The sequence below is a fragment of the Prinia subflava genome, chromosome 3 (assembly GCF_021018805.1).
Source record: "Prinia subflava isolate CZ2003 ecotype Zambia chromosome 3, Cam_Psub_1.2, whole genome shotgun sequence".
Classification (NCBI taxonomy): Eukaryota; Metazoa; Chordata; class Aves; order Passeriformes; family Cisticolidae; genus Prinia; species Prinia subflava.
In genome coordinates, this window is record NC_086249.1 from 107,059,942 (window position 1) to 107,079,874 (window position 19,933).

Sequence of the window (19,933 nt, forward strand, 5' to 3'; positions counted from 1 at the left end):
GGCAGCCACAGCTGCTCTGGGCACCCTGTGCCAGGGCCTGCCCACCCTGCCAGGGAACAATTCCTGATTCCCAAGAGCCCATCCAGCCCCACCTTCCCTCAGTTTAAGGCCATTCCCTGTGTCCTGTCCCTCTCTTTCCCCAGTCCCCGGAGCTCAGCCCATCTCGGCAGGGCGCTGTGCTGGATCTCCTGCAGCGCCTCTGCTGACCAGGAGCTCTCCAGCCTCTGCTGACCAGGGATTCTCCATCCTCTCCTGACCAGGAGCTCTCCAGCCTCTCCTGTCCAGGAGCTCTCCAGCCTCTCCTGTCCAGGAGCTCTCCAGCCTCTCCTGACCAGGAGCTCTCCAGCCTCTCCTGTCCAGGAGTTCTCCAGCCTCTCCTGACCAGGAGTTCTCTATCCTCTCCTGACCAGGAGCTCTCCAGCCTCTCCTGTCCAGGAGCTCTCCAGCCTCTCCTGAGCAGGAGCTCTCCAGCCTCTCCTGAGCAGGAGCTCTCCAGCCTCTCCTGACCAGGAGCTCTCCAGCCTCTCCTGACCAGGAGCTCTCCAGCCTCTCCTGACCAGGAGCTCTCCAGCCTCTGCTGACCAGGAGTTCTCCAGCCTCTCCTGACCAGGAGTTCTCCAGCCTCTCCTGACCAGGAGCTCTCCAGCCTCTCCTGAGCAGGAGTTCTCCAGCCTCTGCTGACCAGGAGTTCTCCAGCCTCTCCTGACCAGGAGCTCTCCAGCCTCTCCTGAGCAGGAGTTCTCCAGCCTCTCCTGACCAGGAGCTCTCCAGCCTCTCCTGAGCAGGAGCTCTCCGGCTGCAGACAGCCCCTCACCTCAGCCCTGTGACCCACAGCCACCCACCTGCCCTGAGGGGCTGGCAGGGACATAAAAAGCAATTCCTGGAGCTCTGTGGGTCACCAGCCCTGGAAATGCCGGCCTGGCCCCCGGTTTCCATCGTTAACCGCAGATCTGCAGGGAGGGGACAGGAGCTGACAAATCCCGGGCACAATGCGGGGTCTGTGCGGCCCCGGGCTGTCCCCTCAGGGGATGTGAGAGCATTAACTCCTGCGGTGAATGTGTTATTGACTCCCAGCAAACAGCTCCTTTGAAAGGCCCTACAAAGTGCTGCTGCCGATAATCCACGGCAAACAGACAAAGAGCGACACTGTGACAGTCGGGACAAAGGGGACACGGAGGGGGACACATAATGAATCATTAATGACCCGCAGCTCTCGCTGCTCCGAGGAGGTGCCTGAGGGAGGTGAAGGGAGGCCCGGAGCTCCTGCATGGCCTGGGGACACCAGCCTGGCTCTGGGGACACCAGCCTGGCTCTGGGGACACCAGCCTGGCTCTGGGGACACTGAGGGATTGTTCCTTGCCCTGGGGATGGGGCTCCCTCCTGCATTCTCACATCCACATCCAGATCTCCCCAAGGCTCCAACCATGACCTTGTGCCACAAGGCTTAGATTTGGAAGGCAAGGCCAGCAACAGAGAGATGGGGAAAGGAAAAGGTCTCCTTCCTTCTCCTTCCTTCTTCCTTCTCTCCTTCTCCTTTCCCCTCCTTTTTTCTCCTTTCTTCTCCCTTCATTCTACTTTCCAGTCCATTCTCCTCCATTCTCCTCTCCTCTCCTCTCCTCTCCTCTCCTCTCCTCTCCTCTCCTCTCCTCTCCTCTCCTCTCCTCTCCTCTCCTCTCCTCTCCTCTCCTCTCCTCTCCTCTCCTCTCCTCTCCTCTCCTCTCCTCTCCTCTCCTCTCCTCTCCTCTCCTCTCCTCTCCCAGAACTGGGCTCTGCTCACCTGCATTTAACAGAGGAGAGAAGGGAATATTCCTCATCTTTTAAATAACATGAAGCATCAGCAGCTAATTAATTTTTACTCAGCATAGCAGAAATTTCCTGATTTTCCTCAACAGAAAGCCCCAGACATTCAAAGGGAGTTGGCAATTCCTTGAGAGCAGGGATCAGCTGAAGCCCCTTGCCTGATTTTGTAGGGAAAACAAAACCTCGAGCCCGGCCTGACTCTGCAAAGACTCTGAGCCATCCCCGAGGGAGAGACCAGAGCTACCTCATTCCTGAATTGTGGAGAGTAATAAAAAATCACAGAAAGGAGAAGCAGAGGGTCACACAAGGGTTGGTTGGAGGGACCTCAGAGCCCACCCAGTGCCACCCCTGCCATGGCAGGGACACCTCCCACTGTCCCAGGCTGCTCCAGCCCCAGTGTCCAGCCTGGCCTTGGGCACTGCCAGGGATGGGGACCCCAAACCTCCCTGGGCAGCCCCTTCCAAAGCCTGAGCACCCTTTCCAGGGGGAAATTCCTGCTGAGAAACACCCTGACTGTCCCATACATCGATGTCATTCCTCTAGCATTTTGATTTTGTAAATTTAAGATTTCCAAGCTGACCAGTGTGCAGGAAAGGACCGAGGGCCATTATTTTGAAGGCAAACCCATGCTGGTTTCCTTGTTTAGGAATTCAGGTGTGTGAGGGATTTTGAGACTCTCCTTAAAATGATTTTATTTAAGCTGAGGAGAAGGTGAAGGACAAAAGTGCGACAGTGACTGTGAGTCTGAAAGGTGGCAGATGCTCAGTGTGAGAGGGGGGCTCTGCTGCAGCCAGGGCTGACAACCAACAATTCCTGGGTTTTTGGAATGAATTGCCAATGCAGGTTTGGAGTGCCCATCCCTGCAGGTGTCCCAGCAAGGGCTGGAGGTGGCCCTGAGTGCTCTGGGCTGGGGACAAGGTGGGCCTGGGGCACAGCTGGCACTGCCTGGCCTGGGAGGGCTTTGCCAGCCCAGGGATTTTGGGATTCTGTCACAGAGGCACAGGGGACTCACTGATGGTTCTGGGCTGGAGAATGAGGAGAAGATTGTCCTGTGCTGGCGTGAGGAGCCTCCCTCCAGCCCCGGTGAATCCCTGCGTGCCCCTTGCCTCCATCCCTGCCCATCTGCCTCGGAGCACTGCCGAACTCACTCTGCGCTCTCAGCTTCTGCTGAAGCAGGGACAATGGACAGCCAAGCCATGCAGGTGACCTCTCCCAAGCAGCGTTTTCCTGCCAGGATTTCAGGCCCAGAGCCACTCTCGCTGCTCCCCCTGTCCTGGCAGGGAAAGTCCTTGTCCTTTGGGGTCCCCCCGTGTCCCCAGCGCCGGGGACGCTGCGGTGTCAGCAGTGATGGGCAGGAGCAGCAGGGACACAGCACAGGTGACATCCCGGAGTCACCCCGGGCTTTTCCTGGCTCTGGCTGCCCGGCTGGCCGTGCTCGTGGCCGGAGAGCCCCTGTGCCACCCGGGGCCGTGCGGGGCTGGCAGCGAGGGCACCGTGCCCGGGCAGCCCCATCTGTTCCGGGGAATGCGGGGCCACTCCCTGCCCTTGGCAGGCGGACAGGAGCTCCCGAGGGCTGCCCTGGGCAGGCTCTGCTTCCTCCCCTGCTCTCCTGCAGCCACACCGACCCTGCCGTGCCTCGGGATAACCCCGGGACACGGCCCTGCCCAGGGAATGCTGCAGAGCTCCCGCTGCTCCTGCCCTGCTCCCGCTGCTCCTGCCCTGCTCCCGCTGCTCCTGCCCTGCTCCCGCTGCTCCTGCCCTGCTCCCGCTGCTCCTGCCCTGCTCCCGCTGCTCCTGCCCTGCTCCCGCTGCTCCTGCCCTGCTCCTGCTGCTCCTGCCCTGCTCCCGCTGCTCCTGCCCTGCTCCCGCTGCTCCTGCCCTGCTCCCGCTGCTCCTGCCCTGCTCCCGCTGCTCCTGCCCTGCTCCTGCTGCTCCTGCCCTGCTCCTGCTGCTCCTGCCCTGCTCCCGCTGCTCCTGCCCTGCTCCTGCTGTTCCTGCCCTGCTCCCGCTGCTCCTGCCCTCCTCCCGGCGCTCCCTGTCCTGGGCTCGCTCCGGTGTCCCCATGGGGGAACCCTGGGCTCTGGGAATTCCAGACTCTCTGTGCTCACAGGCTCTGACCCCCAGGCAAACTCTGCATTTCACCTGGGCCTGGAGAAGGCTCCAAAATTGAGTGACAGCACTGGGACTGTGGGGGTGAAGTTTGGATAGAAGGGTGTGAGATCACAGCGTGCAAAACTCAGAGTTTAAGGGGTTAGAACACAGCAATGGATAGAAAGCAAGGTGGAGGATTTAGGGCAGAGGCCAGTCCTGCTTTTCCACCTTCTCCTTCACGGCTCTGGGGGGTGTTTGGTAATTGGATGGAAAGGTTGGTATTGCTGACCTCAGGTATTCAGTTATTTGGTTAAAAGTATAAATAATGAGTAGGAGTCATCCCATTATTGGATAAATAGTGCTTAAAAGACCATGGAAAGGGTTAGAGACAGAGCCATTTTCTACCTTGTTGCATGGAACTCACAGCTCATGATATGGACAAGAATTAATAAACATCTGAGTCCAAACAGGGGAAAACTGCATTTCCCCTGCTTTAATCCCAGCTCTAACAGAAGAAAAAGAAGATAAAAACTCCCACAGCTCCTCTGCTGCACCTCCACAGAATCCCAGGATATTCCTGAGGCTGGCAAAGCCCTCCCAGGCCAGGCAGTGCCAGCTGTGCCCCAGGCCCACCTTGTCCCCAGCCCAGAGCACTCAGGGCCACCTCCAGCCCTTGCTGGGACACCTGCAGGGATGGGCACTCCAAAGCTCCCTGGGCAGCCCCTGCCAAGGCCTGAGCTCCCTTTCCATGGGCAAATTCCTGCTGCTGCCCAAGCTGAGCCTCCCCTGGCCCAGCCTGAGGCCGTTCCCTCTGCTCCTGTCCCTGTTCCCCCGGCTGTCCCCTCCTGTCAGGCAGGCTCTGTGTTCCCAAACAGGGAATTCCCTGCAGGATGCCTGGATTTCAAGCCACATTTGCTCCTGCTCAAAGAATCCCAGAACCCCTGAGGTTGGGAGAGCCCCTCAGGATCCCCCAGTCCCAGTGCCACCCCAGCATCACCCCTTAACCCTGTCCCGAGGGCCAAGCCCACGTCACCAAGGGTTGGGGAGGACGTGGCAGAAGATCACAGCCAGTGTGGACAGCCAGGCCCTGGGGAGCTGCACTTTAGGAGATCCTTGTCCAGCCCACAGCACCTCCATGTTCCCCTGGGAGCCCTTCCTGCCCTCCCTGCTGGGAGCAGCTCTCAGCAGTGACCCAGAGGGGCTGATGGAGGAGCATCCTGGGGACGCTTCTGGGGTGCTGAATAATCCCCCCAGGGCAACAAGCCCTCATCTGAGACCTGGCTTTGTGCTCCACACCCGGATATTTGGGCTTGTTAGAGCTGGGGGGTGGGGAAGGGTCTGGAGGGGCCCCAGGAGGAGCTGAGGGACAGCTCTGACCTCTGCTCCTGCCACAGGGACAGCACCAGGGAGCGCCTGCAGCTGGCCCAGCAGGGATTGGGGTTGGATTTTAGGGCAAGGCTCTTCCCCAGAGGTGCTGGCACTGCCCAGGCTCCCCAGGGAATGGGCACGGCCCCGAGGCTGCCACAGCTCCAGGAGCCTTTGGGATGCCAGGGTGGGATTGTTGGGGGTCTGGGCAGGGACAGGGTGGGACTGGATGGTCCCCGTGGGTCCCTACAGCTCAGGACCTTCCATGATTCTGTGATCACTTACTGTTTTTTAAGATTGAAACCAAAGGAACAAATTTGGAGGAAGTTTCAAATCTCCTGAGTGGGAAGGAACCCACCAGGATCATCCAAGTCCAGCCCCTGACCAACTTCACTGCCACTCTTAAGCAGGGAGTGCTGCAAAGATAAGAAAACACAACACAAATGTTGCATGGAAATCAAAACACATAATTTTGCACTTCCACGAAGCAAACAGAGCAAACAGGTCCATTCTGAAATGTGAATGCCCTGAGGAGGGACCAGCCCTGTGTGGCCGTGCCTCCCAAAGCTGCTGGGGCTGTGCTCTGGGCAGGGCAGGTCCTGCTGTGGCTGCGTTTGGAGGTGTCACCTCTGAGGTGTCACCAGAGCTCTGTCCCTGGGCACAGCTCTGCCCCAGAGTGAACACGGAGCTGCATTTGCATTCTGTGGGGAGCATTTCCTGGGGAAAGAACCTCCAGCCAGCCTGGGCCTGCTCTTGTGGTCAGGTGTGACAAGTTTCACAAAGCGTCTGACTCTGTTTGTCCTGGCTTCCTGTGGCGTCAGCATTACTGAGAAACAATCAACCACGAACCACTCATTTCCCCAACCCCATTTGTGCATAAACCCTGTTTCTGAGCCTCCAGCAGCTTCCTAGAAGTGCCCAGCAGCCGCCTGGGGTTTGTGTGTGTGCACCCCCTGCTTGATGTCCCGGGAGGAGCCCCTCGTCTGCCCGGTCCTGTGCAGCCCCTGGTGCTGCTCTGCCCTGGAGGTGCTGCTGGGTTCTGATGAAAGCTCTGGGATGGGCAGAATGCCTGGGGTGGGAAAGGGCCCTAAAGGTGATCCAGGTGCCCTTAGGTGTGGGGTGATGGAGCCCAAAGCCAGCCCCTCGCACAGTGGGAGCAGGGATTGGATTGTGGTGTCACTGCCCCAGCCCCAGGAATGTCCTTTGCCTTGGGGTGTCACCAATACCCAGCCCCAGGTGTCACAGCTGGCTGTTATTGCACTCAGCACCCAAACCTGAACAACTGAGGGACATAAATCCCATTGAACAAAGAGCCCAGAGTGCCTGAGGCTCCTCACTGCTGCCTTGTGTCTCCTGGGAAGCTCCAACAAAACCCATCAGAGCTGCCACGTGCGGTGATGGCACCGACCTCGGGGTGAGTTCCATCGACAGCTTCCCATGGCAGACACCCCTTAGATCCCACACAGGAATCCTTTAGATCCCACACAGGATCCTTCAGATCCCACAAGGGGAATCCCAGGATCCCTGGGGCTGGCAAAGCCCTCCCAGCCCAGGTAGTGCCAGCTGTGCCCCAGGCCCACCTTGTCCCCAGCCCAGAGCACTCAGGGCCACCTCCAGGTGACACCTGCAGGGATGGGCACTCCAAAGCTCCCTGGGCAGCCCCTGCCAAGGCCTGAGCTCCCTTTCCATGGGCAAATTCCTGCTGCTGCCCAAGCTGAGCCTCCCCTGGCCCAGCCTGAGGCCGTTCCCTCTGCTCCTGTCCCTGTTCCTGGAGCACAGCCTGACCCCCCCGGCTGTCCCCTCCTGTCAGGGACTTGTGCAGAGCCACAAGGTCCCCCTGAGCCTCCTTTTCTCCAGTCTCGGTATAAAATCACAAATTGAGGTTGTGCCTGTTCCCTGGCCTGTCCCTGCCACAAAAGGGAGATGCAAACCTCTCCTGGGTGTGGCAGAGTCAGGAGCAGTGCAGGTTTTGCACCACGCTCGGGGCTAATGCAGCAAAACAGGACCAGTCTCCTTAGGAGAAGGTTTGAGTACAAAATTTATTTGCCTAAAAACAGAACAATTGATTTTTTAGAGTAACACAGCTGCCCATTCTCTGCCATCGGTTTCCCTTTCCCTGTGAACGGGTTGGGAATGAAGCGATGCCGTGGGAGGTGTTGGGATCCCACTGGCAGCAATCAGCACATGTTTTGAATGAATAAAATCAGGACATTCTTGCCAAGTAGTTTCACAAATGCTCAAATATCGTCAAACAAAGACTTAATCTGGGCTCAAAGACACGTATCTCAGCAGATGTGTGTAAACCAGATCAAACCCCCTGGGAGCAGTACTTAGGAGTTATTCTTAGGCGTTGGAAGGACAAGGATGGTCCATCTGTGAATTTATTACACGAGATGAGAAGCATCAGATGAAAGTCATTGCTGGCCTGGAGGACAGCCTGGTTTGATTTTTCAGGAAGTTTAGAGGTCGTTCCTAAAATCTCGCTTTAATTAAAGTAGAATCCCTCAGAATCTGAGCAGAAAATGCCGTGTGGAGCCTCTCCTGTGCTGGGGCGTGGCTGATGAGGGCAGCACAGGTAACTCTGCTGTGATCCAGTGGGGCCAGGATTTTGTGGAGGGACTGGATCGATACAGGAGGATTTTCTGGCTGTAGTGATATTTTCTCCCTTGTCACTAAAAATAACTGGCAGGAGCATAAATGTTTGAGGGATTGATGATTTTAAAAGGTATGGAAAGATCCCAGTGCAGGAGTCTCTGTGGTGCAGAATGTCCAATATTATAGGGGATTTTTAATTTTTCCATGCAAGGTGTCAGATAAGAAAATAAAATATGAAACTACCTAGAACTGTAGCATTTAAAGATCCTCTTAGACATGGAGCACATTTAGAAAACTTTGGGAAGAAAGAGTTTGAAATAATGCTTCCTTCTGTATCCACAAATGTCTGGGAGAAGGAAGGGACTGTGGAAAGCTTTCCACAATCAGAGCTCTGGGAATGGGGATCAAACCAGGATTTTAATCTAATTGCAAAGAGGGTGCTGCCTCTGGAGACCAAAGCAGTGCTAAGAGTTCAGGTAGGGTATGGTCAAAGAAATGTGAACAGAATCCCAGGATCCCTGAGGCTGGCAAAGCCCTCCCAGGCCAGGCAGTGCCAGCTGTGCCCCAGGCCCACCTTGTCCCCAGCCCAGAGCACTCAGGGCCACCTCCAGCCCTTGCTGGGACACCTGCAGGGATGGGCACTCCAAAGCTCCCTGGGCAGCCCCTGCCAAGGCCTGAGCTCCCTTTCCATGGGCAAATTCCTGCTGCTGCCCAAGCTGAGCCTCCCCTGGCCCAGCCCAGGGCTGTTTGCTCTTGTCCTGTCTGAAAGGCCAGGCTTTGTCCCACACAGAACATGGCAGTGGCTTGGGGTGGCACTCAGTGGCCACAAGAGATGTGTGTCCCCTTTCCCTTGCAAAGCTGGGGTGGGAGCATCCACCTTAAACCTTGTGCTGGTGAATTACCAAGGACCAAGCTGCCTTTTCAGGAAGAATTGTTTTACTCAGGTAAAATTTTCCCCAGGGAAAGGGAGCTCAGGCCTTGGCAGGGGCTGCCCAGGGAGCTTTGGAGTGCCCATCCCTGCAGGTGTCCCAGCAAGGGCTGGAGGTGGCCCTGAGTGCTCTGGGCTGGGGACAAGGTGGGCCTGGGGCACAGCTGGCACTGCCTGGGCTGGGAGGGCTTTGCCAGCCCCTGGGATTCCATGATGCCTTTTCTTTGTACACTTTGATAGGGAGAGCAGGGATTTAGCTCAGTGTCCCTCGACGTGTCTTACACCTCTGTCCTCGGTGATCTGGCAGGAGACAGAAGCAAAATCCAAGGGCACACCTGATCCTGCCCTCCCTTAGCTGTGATTCCTCAGCACCCAAATAATCCTGAGCCTGAGAAATGGGCAGCAGGAGAAGCTGGGAATGTGGCTGCAGGAATTTTATATACAAAAATCTGGTTTTATTTTGGAAAAGTATTTTCAAATCACTGTCAGACAAAGAGTCTTTAAATTCTCCACTGTTTTACTCAGGGCATTACTTGTGACCAGGGTGGACTGGAAGGAAGCTCCGATGTGTTTTGTGAGGTTTTTTTGCCTCCATTTAGGAAAAAGCACTAATCAAGAGTAATTCCAGCTTCCTCAAGGGCACAGGCTCAGGAGCAGCCCTGGCTGCAGGCAGAGCATCCCTGGATTTCCCCCGGGAGGGCTGCACCAGTTTCACATCGCTGATGGTGTGGCCAAGGCCAGCGGCGCCTGGAGGCCGGGAAGTTTTGGGATCTGCCCTGAGTTCATCCCGTGCCTTTGGCTCTCACCCTCTCTCGCTGCAGTGCCCATTTTAGCGCTGCTTTGAGACTCTCACTGCTGAAGAAAACCTCATTTTCTGTCCAAGGCTTCCTGCCTGTCCCAGGGCCATCCCTGAGGGGTGAGCGGGGCAGCGATGGACCTGAGCACAGCCTGATCCCGCAAGTTCTCCCTGGTTTGCGGGCTCGGGCCCCTCCCGTTTCCCTGCAGAGCGGCGGGCAGGAGGTGTTTGCCCGCTCTGCCGGGATTTCCGTGGCCCTGGGCACACCCCAGCGAGCGCTGCGCCTGGGGCGCGCCGAGCGCCGCGGATCTGACCACCCCCCTTCCACAGATGCTTTATTTTTAATCTAAAAAAGCGATTTTCAGGTGATTTAAGAGGGCTATTAACCCGATTTCCCCTCGCAATGCCGCGGAGCATCCAGGGGCTGCGGGATCCGCGGAGCCGCGCCCGCTCCGCGCTGTGTGTGAGGGACGCCGCGGAGATATCTGCTCATCTCCCTTTCACAGACGGTTTATTTTTAAATTAAAAAGGTGATTTTCAGGTGATTTAGGAGGGCTCTTAACCCAGTTTCCCCCGGCAATGCCGCGGAGCTCCTCCGGCGGGGTGCGGGATGCGCGGAGCCGCTCCCCGCTCCGCGCTGTGTGTGCGGGATGCGCTGAACGCCGCCGATCTGCTCTCCCCGCTTCCACAGATGGTTTATTTTTAATTTAAAACCGCGGTTTTCAGGTGATTTAAGAGGACTCTTAGCCCGCTGTTTCCCCCCGCACGGCAGCGGAGCATCCGGGGGCTGCAGGATCCGCGCCCCGCTCCGCGCTGTGTGTGCGGGATGCGCTGAACGCCGCGGAGATATCCGCTCACCCCGCTTCCACAGATGGTTTGTTTTTAATTGAAAAAAAGCAAATTTCAGGTGATTTAAGGGGCTCTCGGCCCTGTTTTTTCCTCGCACGGCCGCGGAGCTCCTCCGGCGGGGTGCGGGATGCGCGCCCCGCTCCGCGCTGTGTGTGCGGAATGCGCTGAACGCCTCGGAGATATCTGCTCAGCCCCCTTCCATAGATGGTTTATTTTTAATTGAAAAAAAGCAATTTTCAGGTGATTTAAGAGGACTCTCAGCCCGGTTTTTCCCCTTACCGCCGCGGAGTATCTGGGGGCTGCGGGATGCGCGCCCCGCTCCGCGCTGTGCGTGCGGGATGCGCTGAACGCCGCGGAGATATCCGCTCACCCCGCGCTTCCACAGATGGTTTATTTTTAATTAAAGCCCGCGTTTTCCAGGTGCTTTCGGAGCGCTCCCGGCCCGGTTTCCCCCTCGCACGGCCGCGGAGCTGCCGGGCGGGCGCGGGGCCGCGGGCGGCGGGCCGGGCACAGCGGCAGCTGGCGGCTCAGCATGGAGCGCCGGGCCCGCCCCGAGCAGATGCAGCTTCAGCTGTTCCGAGCTGCGGCCCCGGGCCCGGGTCAGGCTCCGCGGCCGCCGCCCGCCTGCCAGGGCGGTGTCAAGCTGCCACTCTCGTCCCGCTGGCTGCCACCTCCCCGGCCCGCGGGCCAGGGGACGCGGGATCACGGGCGTCAAGGATGCCGCGCTGGCACCGAGCTCGGCAGCTCCGGACGGTTCGACTTTTGGACTTTGAGACTTCACTCAAAGCTCTTTTATTTTTTTAAGAATAATTCCTCTGCAGTTGGTGCGCGGCTTCCCGCGGCCGCTGCGAGTGGTGCAGCAGCAGAGGACCCGCGGGGAGCCAGCCCTCTAAATCTACCAGCACATCACTTTATTAATTGCTTTAAAAAATTGTATTCTGTACGGTGAGCAAAATATTTTAGAGAAAGCTTTCAGTGCTGTGGAAAACCTGCCAGGATCTGAGGCAGGGACGCTGATGAACGCTGGCCCCTGCACAGCTCGGAGACCTCCGGGCTGTCAAATTCCTCTCTCTCGTCACCAAACAGAGCTAAAACTCCTCGTGGCTCTCAGTGGAACGTGGCAAAAATCAGGGATCTATGCCATAATATTGATGTAATATTTATTATTTCAATATATAAAGATATCCCACACTGATCTTTTAGCTGCTCATTGCTGCACCAGAGCACCGGAGAGAGACATTTAGGAAAGCCTTGGAATTCGAAACCCAGGTTTTGACTTCACCATTGGACCGGTTTTTCCTGTAGAAATTAATCAAGAGGCTTTAAAGCATCCCAGTGAAGCCTTTTTGACGCTGCCCAGAGGGTGGTGAGCACATCCTTGGGCACAAAACGCTTCAACCATTCCATCCTAAAATATTAAAATGTTTTAAAAATAAAATACCCTTCTTTCCCTTTGTCAGGATAATCTTTAACTGAGTAAATCAAACCACAAAAGGGAAATAAAGAGAAATCCTGGGCGAGGCAACAAGAAAAAGCTTTGTGATGGGGCAGTTTAAAGGCATTGTCAGGGAACTCCTGTAGACCTCCGGAGTTCGAGGTACTCTGGTTTTATTTACCGAGGGATCAGGGAATCAGCAGGGATTGGAGCCTGGAGCAGCTTTGCTTCACTGCTGCTGGGGTGTCGATAGAAACAGATGGGGAAAGGGGAGAAGGCCAGGATGGAATGATGTCCCAAGATATTCCAGGAATGATGTCCCAAGATATTCCAGGAATGATATCCTGGAATATCATTCCAGCTCGAGGTGTTCCCGTTCCACCTCTCCTGAGCACCTGGGCTGGGGAAGCTGTGCTGGGGTCACTTCCTAACCCCGGGTGCACCAAGTGACACCCTGGAATTCCCGAGGTTGTGATTCCTGAATGAAAACAGAGCGTCCCAGGTTTGTAGAGCCACATTCCATTTTCCCTCAGCACCCCTGGAATTCCATGGGATCACCAGCACAACTCACTCTCATTTACCTGCTGTGCTTTAAACCAGCTCATCCCTGGGGCTGGGGCTGGGGAGCAGCACCCTCCTCTGCAGATCACATCCCTGATTCCTGATATTTTCCTCCCTGAATATCATCCCAGGAATGCGAGGGGGTTGTTGCTAAAATGATCCAGAATTGATTTTTAGAATTTGTCTGCATCCAGCCCTGGAATTCCCAGCACAGGGAGGACGTGGAGCTGCTGGAGAGAGCCCAGAGGAGGCTCCAGGATGAGCAGAGGGCTGGAGCAGCTCTGCTGGCAGGAAAGGCTGGCACAGCTGGCATTGCTCAGCCTGGGCAGGAGAAGCTCTGGGCTGAGCTCAGGGTGGCCTTGCAGGGCCTGAAGGAGCCCCAGGAAAGCTGGAGAGAGACAATTGCCAAGGGCTGCAGGGACAGGAGCCAGGGAATGGCTCCCAGTGCCAGAGGGCAGGGCTGGATGGGCTCTTGGGAATCAGGAATTGTTCCCTGGCAGGGTGGGCAGGCCCTGGCACAGGGTGCCCAGAGCAGCTGTGGCTGCCCCTGCATCCCTGGCAGTGCCCAAGGCCAGGTTGGACACTGGGGCTGGAGCAGCCTGGGACAGTGGGAGGTGTCCCTGCCATGGCAGGGGTGGCACTGGGTGGGGTTAGTGTCTCTTCCCAGAGCAGCCCATCCCATGATTCAATGACTTTTCCACTAGAAAAGAAAAGTAAAATTTGCGAGAACCTCCAAGCACCATCCCTAAGTCCCTCCCAGCTTTGCCTTGCCGTGCTTCCACCCCAGGCTGGGAGCATGGGTGGCCTGGTGAAATCCTGGGAAAAATCCACTCTGCCAGAGGGGGATTTCCCTCCCTGAGGCAGAGCCCTGAGATGTGTGGGTGCTTCATGCTCCAGCTCTTCCACTCATTTTTTGGGACCTCCCCAGTCAGTGGAGCTCCTGAACCTTGCAGAGGCTCCAGAAGGGGGGATGTCCCCATCTCCAGGCTGCAGGTGACCCTGGGGATCAGAGCTCCCAGGAGCCTTTTCCCTGAATCCTGCACTGAATTCCCACCAGGGCCTGCCTGCCCTGGGGGGCCCTGGCTGGGTTTTACCACAGGGTTGGGTTTAGGCTGGAAGGGTTCCAGGAGGTTTCTGCTCCAAGCCCTGCCCCGAGCAGGGCCAGTGCTGGGATCAGACCAAGCTTTGCTCGGGAAGGCCTGGAAAAAGCAGGATGGATCCAGCACAAGCTCAGTGGGGAAAGCTTTAACAGGGAAAGGTGATCCAGGGCAGGAGAGGAGGAGTGATGGGGTGTGGAGTGCCCTGGGCCTGTGGGCAGCACCTGGAGCTGCAGGGAGCGGGTTTGGGAAAGGAGCCAGAGGGAGGAGATTGCATGGCAGCCCGTGGCAGTGAATTCCTGAGGGAACAATCGTCTCACCTGTGCTCTGAGCGCTGCTCCGGGGGAGAATTCCAAATTTTCCAAAATGCAGGATCCCCGTGGAGAATCCTGGAGCAGGGAAAACCCCGAGCTCAGGCACGATGGGGGCATGCTGCTGGAAAGAAAATGATCCCCATGGGAGAGGGATCCTGACGAGGGAGATGGAGCTCAGAAATAGCCCCATTTTTACAGAATCTGTGTGTTCTTAAAAAAGAATAAACCCTGGAACTCAGTCAAGAATATCAGGGAATTTCTTATCAAGAGATCCAGGAAAGCTCCTTTACAATCATGTGCACAGAAAGACGCTCGAGTCTTGCCCTGCTTTTCTCTGGCATTATTGGCTATTTCTTATCTGTGTATTTATCTGAGTTTCTGAGAACCACTTTAATTTAATAGCTGAGATTTAATCCCCTTGGAAGTCCTCCACTCCTCAGGAGCAGGAGCTGCTTTGCAGTGCCTGAAGAAGCCACGTATTTAAGAGAGCTGGAGATTTGGGGATTTCCCCTCCAGCTCTGGGATTCAGGAGCGCATCCTTGGTGTTTGCTGGGAACAGATATTTAGGTGGGAAATACAGGCAATATTGCTGTTGCTATTGCTATTATTATTATTACTGCTATTGTTGCTGTTATTATCCCCTCTGTGGCCCTGGCACAGGGTGCCCAGAGCAGCTGTGGCTGCCCCTGGGTCCCTGGCAGTGCCCAAGGCCAGGCTGGATGGGTTTGGAGCAGCCTGGGACAGTGGGAGGTGGCTGGGGCTGGAATTGGGTGATTTTTAAGGTCCTTCCCAACCCAAACCACTTCATGATTTCATGAATAATTCCGTGAAAAAAATTCAGGGGTTTTCATGTGGAGGCTTCTAAAAATCCTCGTTTCCAGCATTACAGTTGGACTCGGTGATCCTAAAAGTCTTTCCAACCTAAATGATTCCATGGAGAGTTTAATTTCCCTCTCCTCTGAGCTGTCTGTCACCTTTTCCCTTCCCAGTGTCCTCCCTGCCGAGCTGGGAGAGCTGCGGTGACAATCCCAGCCCAACAGAACCCCAAATATCTGCTCTCCAAAATCCTGATCGTGGACTATTCACTGACAGCTATGAAGCTCAAAAATACAATTCAGAAAATTCTAATTTTTCAAATGAGATCATTTTAAATGAACGCAAAAGACGTGTTACATAAACCACGGTTATTTTAGAAAGTAAATTCTGTTATTCTTTGTCTTTCTATGTCGCTCAGCAGTTTGCAGATAGAGCAGAGACCAAGGTAACCCCAGGAAGGATTTTTCATTTTAGCAGGACAGAAATCAACATTTTCCTTTGGACCTTACAGAAGCTGCCACTTCTAATCCAAATTTCCAAATGCTACCTCCTTTAGTGTTCTTTAATTTTTTAAAAATTTAATTTACATTATTTTTTTAAAAAATTTCATTCCACCATTCATTTTAAAATGCTTTGCAGCTGATCTACAGCTGTGGGTATTTTTATATGTGTTGGATATTTAGACTTCTGCAATAGAGAATTTTCTGCCAACCTTTAGTTTGCCCCAAATTTTTTTCAATGAAAGGTATTTTATGTATTTTTAATGCCATGGACATTTTTTCCCAGGAGATAACAGTAAAGCCTGAATGTCCCTTTGTTAATGGCTGTTACTCTCTACCTGGAATTCCTTTAAATGATCTCAGTGTAAACCCAAATATTTCCTCAGCACTTCAGGGGATTCTCCACTCTGGAGTATTTTTGGCTCACAATCCCTTGAGCTCTTTTGTTTGTGTGAGGGTTTTAGAGGATTGTTCCCCAAAAAAGGTGACACGAAAGTTTTACCAACCCACCTGTTGCAAAAAGACCATCAGGGACTTTGCCCTTTTCCTGGAAAATGGAATTCCATGGGCCAGCATTGAAATCAAAGCCCCGGTTCAAGGCTCCCTGGGGTTTAGATAATCCCGGGATAAAATAAAAACTTTGGCCCCAGCTTGGGAGGGAATGGTGCCCCTGGACTGGCGCGTCCTGTGCCACCTTCCAGGCAGGACCAAAGGGAGGATTTGGGGTCACAGCGGGGTTAAATTAACGGGGAGGACACTGGGGAGGGGCCATTGCTGACCTCTGCACGGGAGGAGGGCAGGGAAAGGCTCTGAGAGGAAAATTCCCCATGGAAACTTCATCCCAATCTCCTGGGAAAACTCCCCCATGGGAACTTCATCCCAATCTCCTGGGAAAAGTCCCCCATGGAAACTTCATCCCAATCTCCTGGGAAAACTCCCCCATGGGAACTTCACCCCAGCTTCCTGGGAAAATTCCCCATGGAAACTTCATCCCAATCTCCTGGGAAAACTCCCCCATGGGAACTTCATCCCGATCTCCTGGGAAAACTCCCCCATGGGAACTTCATCCCGATCTCCTGGGAAAACTCCCCCATGGAAACTTCATCCCAATCTCCTGGGAAAACTCCCCCATGGGAACTTCATCCCGATCTCCTGGGAAAACTCCCCCATGGAAACTTCATCCCAATCTCCTGGGAAAACTCCCCCATGGGAACTTCACCCCAGCTTCCTGGGAAAACTCCCCCATGGAAACTTCATCCCAATGTCCTGGGGAAAGTCCCCCATGGAAACTTCATCCCAATCTCCTGGGGAAAGTCCCCCATGGAAACTTCACCCCAGCCTCCGGGGAAGGGCCCTGGAGAGCTCCCAGGGACGGGAGTTTGGCTGGGAGGGAAGGGGCTGTTCCCTGCGGGGAATGGGAGGGAAAAAAGGCTCAGATAATTCAATTGGGCAGTTTGGGGATGAGTGGGCTGAGCAGGGATCCAGTGAGGAGACAAAAAGGGAAAAGCTCCAAGATGCCGTTGGGAAGTGGTGCTGGACTGAGGGAGAGCATGGGGCCATGGCTGCAGGAACAAATCCTTCTCCTTCCTGCAGGAACATCCCTTCTCCTTCCTGCAGGAACATCCCTTCTCCTGCCTCAGGAACATCCCTTCTCCTTCCTCAGGAACATCCCTTCTCCTGCAGGAACATCCCTTCTCCTTCCTGCAGGAACATCCCTTCTCCTTCCTGCAGGAACATCCCTTCTCCTTCCTGCAGGAACATCCCTTCTCCTGCAGGAACATCCCTCTCCTTCCTCAGGAACATCCCTTCTCCTGCAGGAACATCCCTTCTCCTTCCTGCAGGAACATCCCTTCTCCTTCCTGCAGGAACATCCCTTCTCCTGCAGGAACATCCCTTCTCCTTCCTCAGGAACATCCCTTCTCCTGCAGGAACATCCCTTCTCCTGCAGGAACATCCCTTCTCCTTCCTCAGGAACATCCCTTCTCCTGCAGGAACATCCCTTCTCCTTCCTGCAGGAACATCCCTTCTCCTCCCTCAGGAACATCCCTTCTCCTCCCTCAGGAACATCCCTTCTCCTGCAGGAACATCCCTTCTCCTGCAGGAACATCCCTTCTCCTGCAGGAACATCCCTTCTCCTGCAGGAACATCCCTTCTCCTCCCTGCAGGAACAAATCCTTCTCCTGCAGGAACATCCCTTCTCCTTCCTGCAGGAACATCCCTTCTCCTGCCTGCAGGAACATCCCTTCTCCTGCCTCAGGAACATCCCTTCTCCTGCCTCAGGAACATCCCTTCTCCTTCCTCAGGAACATCCCTTCTCCTGCAGGAACATCCCTTCTCCTGCAGGAACATCCCTTCTCCTGCCTGCAGGAACATCCCTTCTCCTGCAGGAACATCCCTTCCCCTTCCTGCAGGAACATCCCTTCTCCTGCAGGAACATCCCTCTCCTTCCTGCAGGAACATCCCTTCTCCTGCAGGAACATCCCTCTCCTTCCTGCAGGAACATCCCTTCTCCTGCAGGAACATCCCTCTCCTTCCTGCAGGAACATCCCTTCTCCTGCAGGAACATCCCTTCTCCTGCAGGAACATCCCTTCTCCTGCCTGCAGGAACATCCCTTCTCCTGCAGGAACATCCCTTCCCCTTCCTGCAGGAACATCCCTTCTCCTGCAGGAACATCCTTTCTCCTTCCTCAGGAACATCCCTTCTCCTGCCGGGAACAAATCCTTCTCCTGCCTGGAAAAACATTCCTCTCCTGCCTCAGGAACATCCTGCAGTGCAGAGGGCTCAGGGCAGGCAGTGCCAGCTCATCCAGCTCCACTCCCCATGGGAGCAGAGGCTGGAGGGGGATGAGGCCCTGGATGTGCCAGCTCAGATCACGGATGTGGGCAGGAATCCTCTGGAACACCAGAACTGCAATGGAGCCTGGACAAGGGCAGGGTCAGGGAGGGAAAATCGCCGTAAATCCCGGTGTGACACCCAGAGCTGGACCCTGCAGTGCCCGGGCTGCTGCCTCCTCCACCCCACACACCTCAGGGCTGCCCGGCCCCTCCTGTGGGGCTGGCCCGGGCCGGTTCTGCAGCCCAGGAATTGCTTTGATTCCCTGCGGGACAACCCGGGACAGAGCACGGGGACAGGGGGGAGCCCAGCCCCTCTGTGGGGCAGGATCTGCTCCTGAGCTGGACCTGGGGAAGCTTCCCTGGAGCTCCCAGACTGTGACACGAGTCCGTGTCCCTGGTGGGTGGCACAGGGGCAGTGGCCGTGAGGAGTTTCCAGTGTCCACATTAAAACAACCTCCCAGGAATATCACCCCAGTGCACAACCCGGCTGTGGGGGTTATCAGTGCATTCCCCTCCCTGCCTGCACGGATTTGATTTCTGCTCTTATTCCATCGTGTCCTGGTGGATCTGTGGTTAAACCGAGCAAGGCCACTCCTCCAATTGAAGGAAAAAATGTGGGTGTTTGGTTAAAAGCCCTTTTTGGAGGGAAGATTGGGCCATTTCTACTGTAGAGCATCCATCTGGATGGATTCAGGGAGGGAAGGGGAAGGGGAAGGGGAAGGGGAAGGGGAAGGGGAAGGGGAAGGGGAAGGGGAAGGGGAAGGGGAAGGGGAAGGGGAAGGGGAAGGGGAAGGGGAAGGGGAAGGGGAAGGGGAAGGGGAAGGGGAAGGGGAAGGGGAAGGGGAAGGGGAAGGGGAAGGGGAAGGGGAAGGGGAAGGGGAAGGGGAAGGGGAAGGGGAAGGGGAAGGGGAAGGGGAAGGGGAGCCTACCACCAACACAAGGGGCTAAAAAATGGGAAATGAGTGTTAAATCTCCTAATGGATAAAAATCTGGAAGATTATAGGGATGAGAACCTGGGAGATGCTGAGGAATGTGGATTCCTGCATTTTAGGACTCAGGTGCTTGTTGTGCACAGGCAATAACAGATTTATTGGCTGTGCTGATTTACACCCGGCCTGAGCCAGGAGCCAGAAAGTTTGGAAGTTGTTTGGCAGAAAAAGCAGGAATGGGAGGGGGTTTGCATGGTGTGAAGAGTGGGGATAAACATCTGTGTGCAAGCACAGCATGAAATAAACCCAGCAGAGGGGAGTCCAAGAGCTCCAGTGGGAGATGGAATCTGACACGAAGCGATTCCGGGAGCCTGGTGTGGCTTTTGTCCTCGTGAGGCTCCACTTTGCAGCAGAACCTGGTGAAAAACAATCCGGGTGAAGCACCGGGAGCTCCCTGGGCGCCCTCCCCTCACACCCCCCGCGGGCACTGCCCGTTCTCCAGGGAAAACTTCCTCTGGGAGAGGGGAAACATCCTCAGCTATGGATCGAAACAGCAAACCAGGGCTTTACAGGGAATTCATCACCCCTTCCCGGCTTCTTCTGCCGTGGAGAGCTGAACACCCCCGGATTTAAAGAGTAAAACACGAGGATTTAACCATCCCTTCCCCCTAATTCCTCTCCTTTCGGGACTTGCAAACTTTGATGGAAAAGCCTTTGCTTTGGACCCTGATTGGAGATGGGCGGGAAAGGAGTGAGGGAGGTTTGCACACGCTGGAAAAATAAAAATAAAAATTAAAATTAAAAAAATATAAATATAAATATAAATATAAATATAAATATAAATATAAAATATATATAAAATAAAAATAAAAAAATAAAAATTAAAAATATATAAAAAATAAAAGTAAAAGTAAAAGTAAAAATAAAAATAAAAATAAAAATATAAAATAAAATTAATTGTTGCTTCTAAACACGCTGGGGAAGGAAAAATAAAAATAAAAATAAAAATAAAAATAAAAATA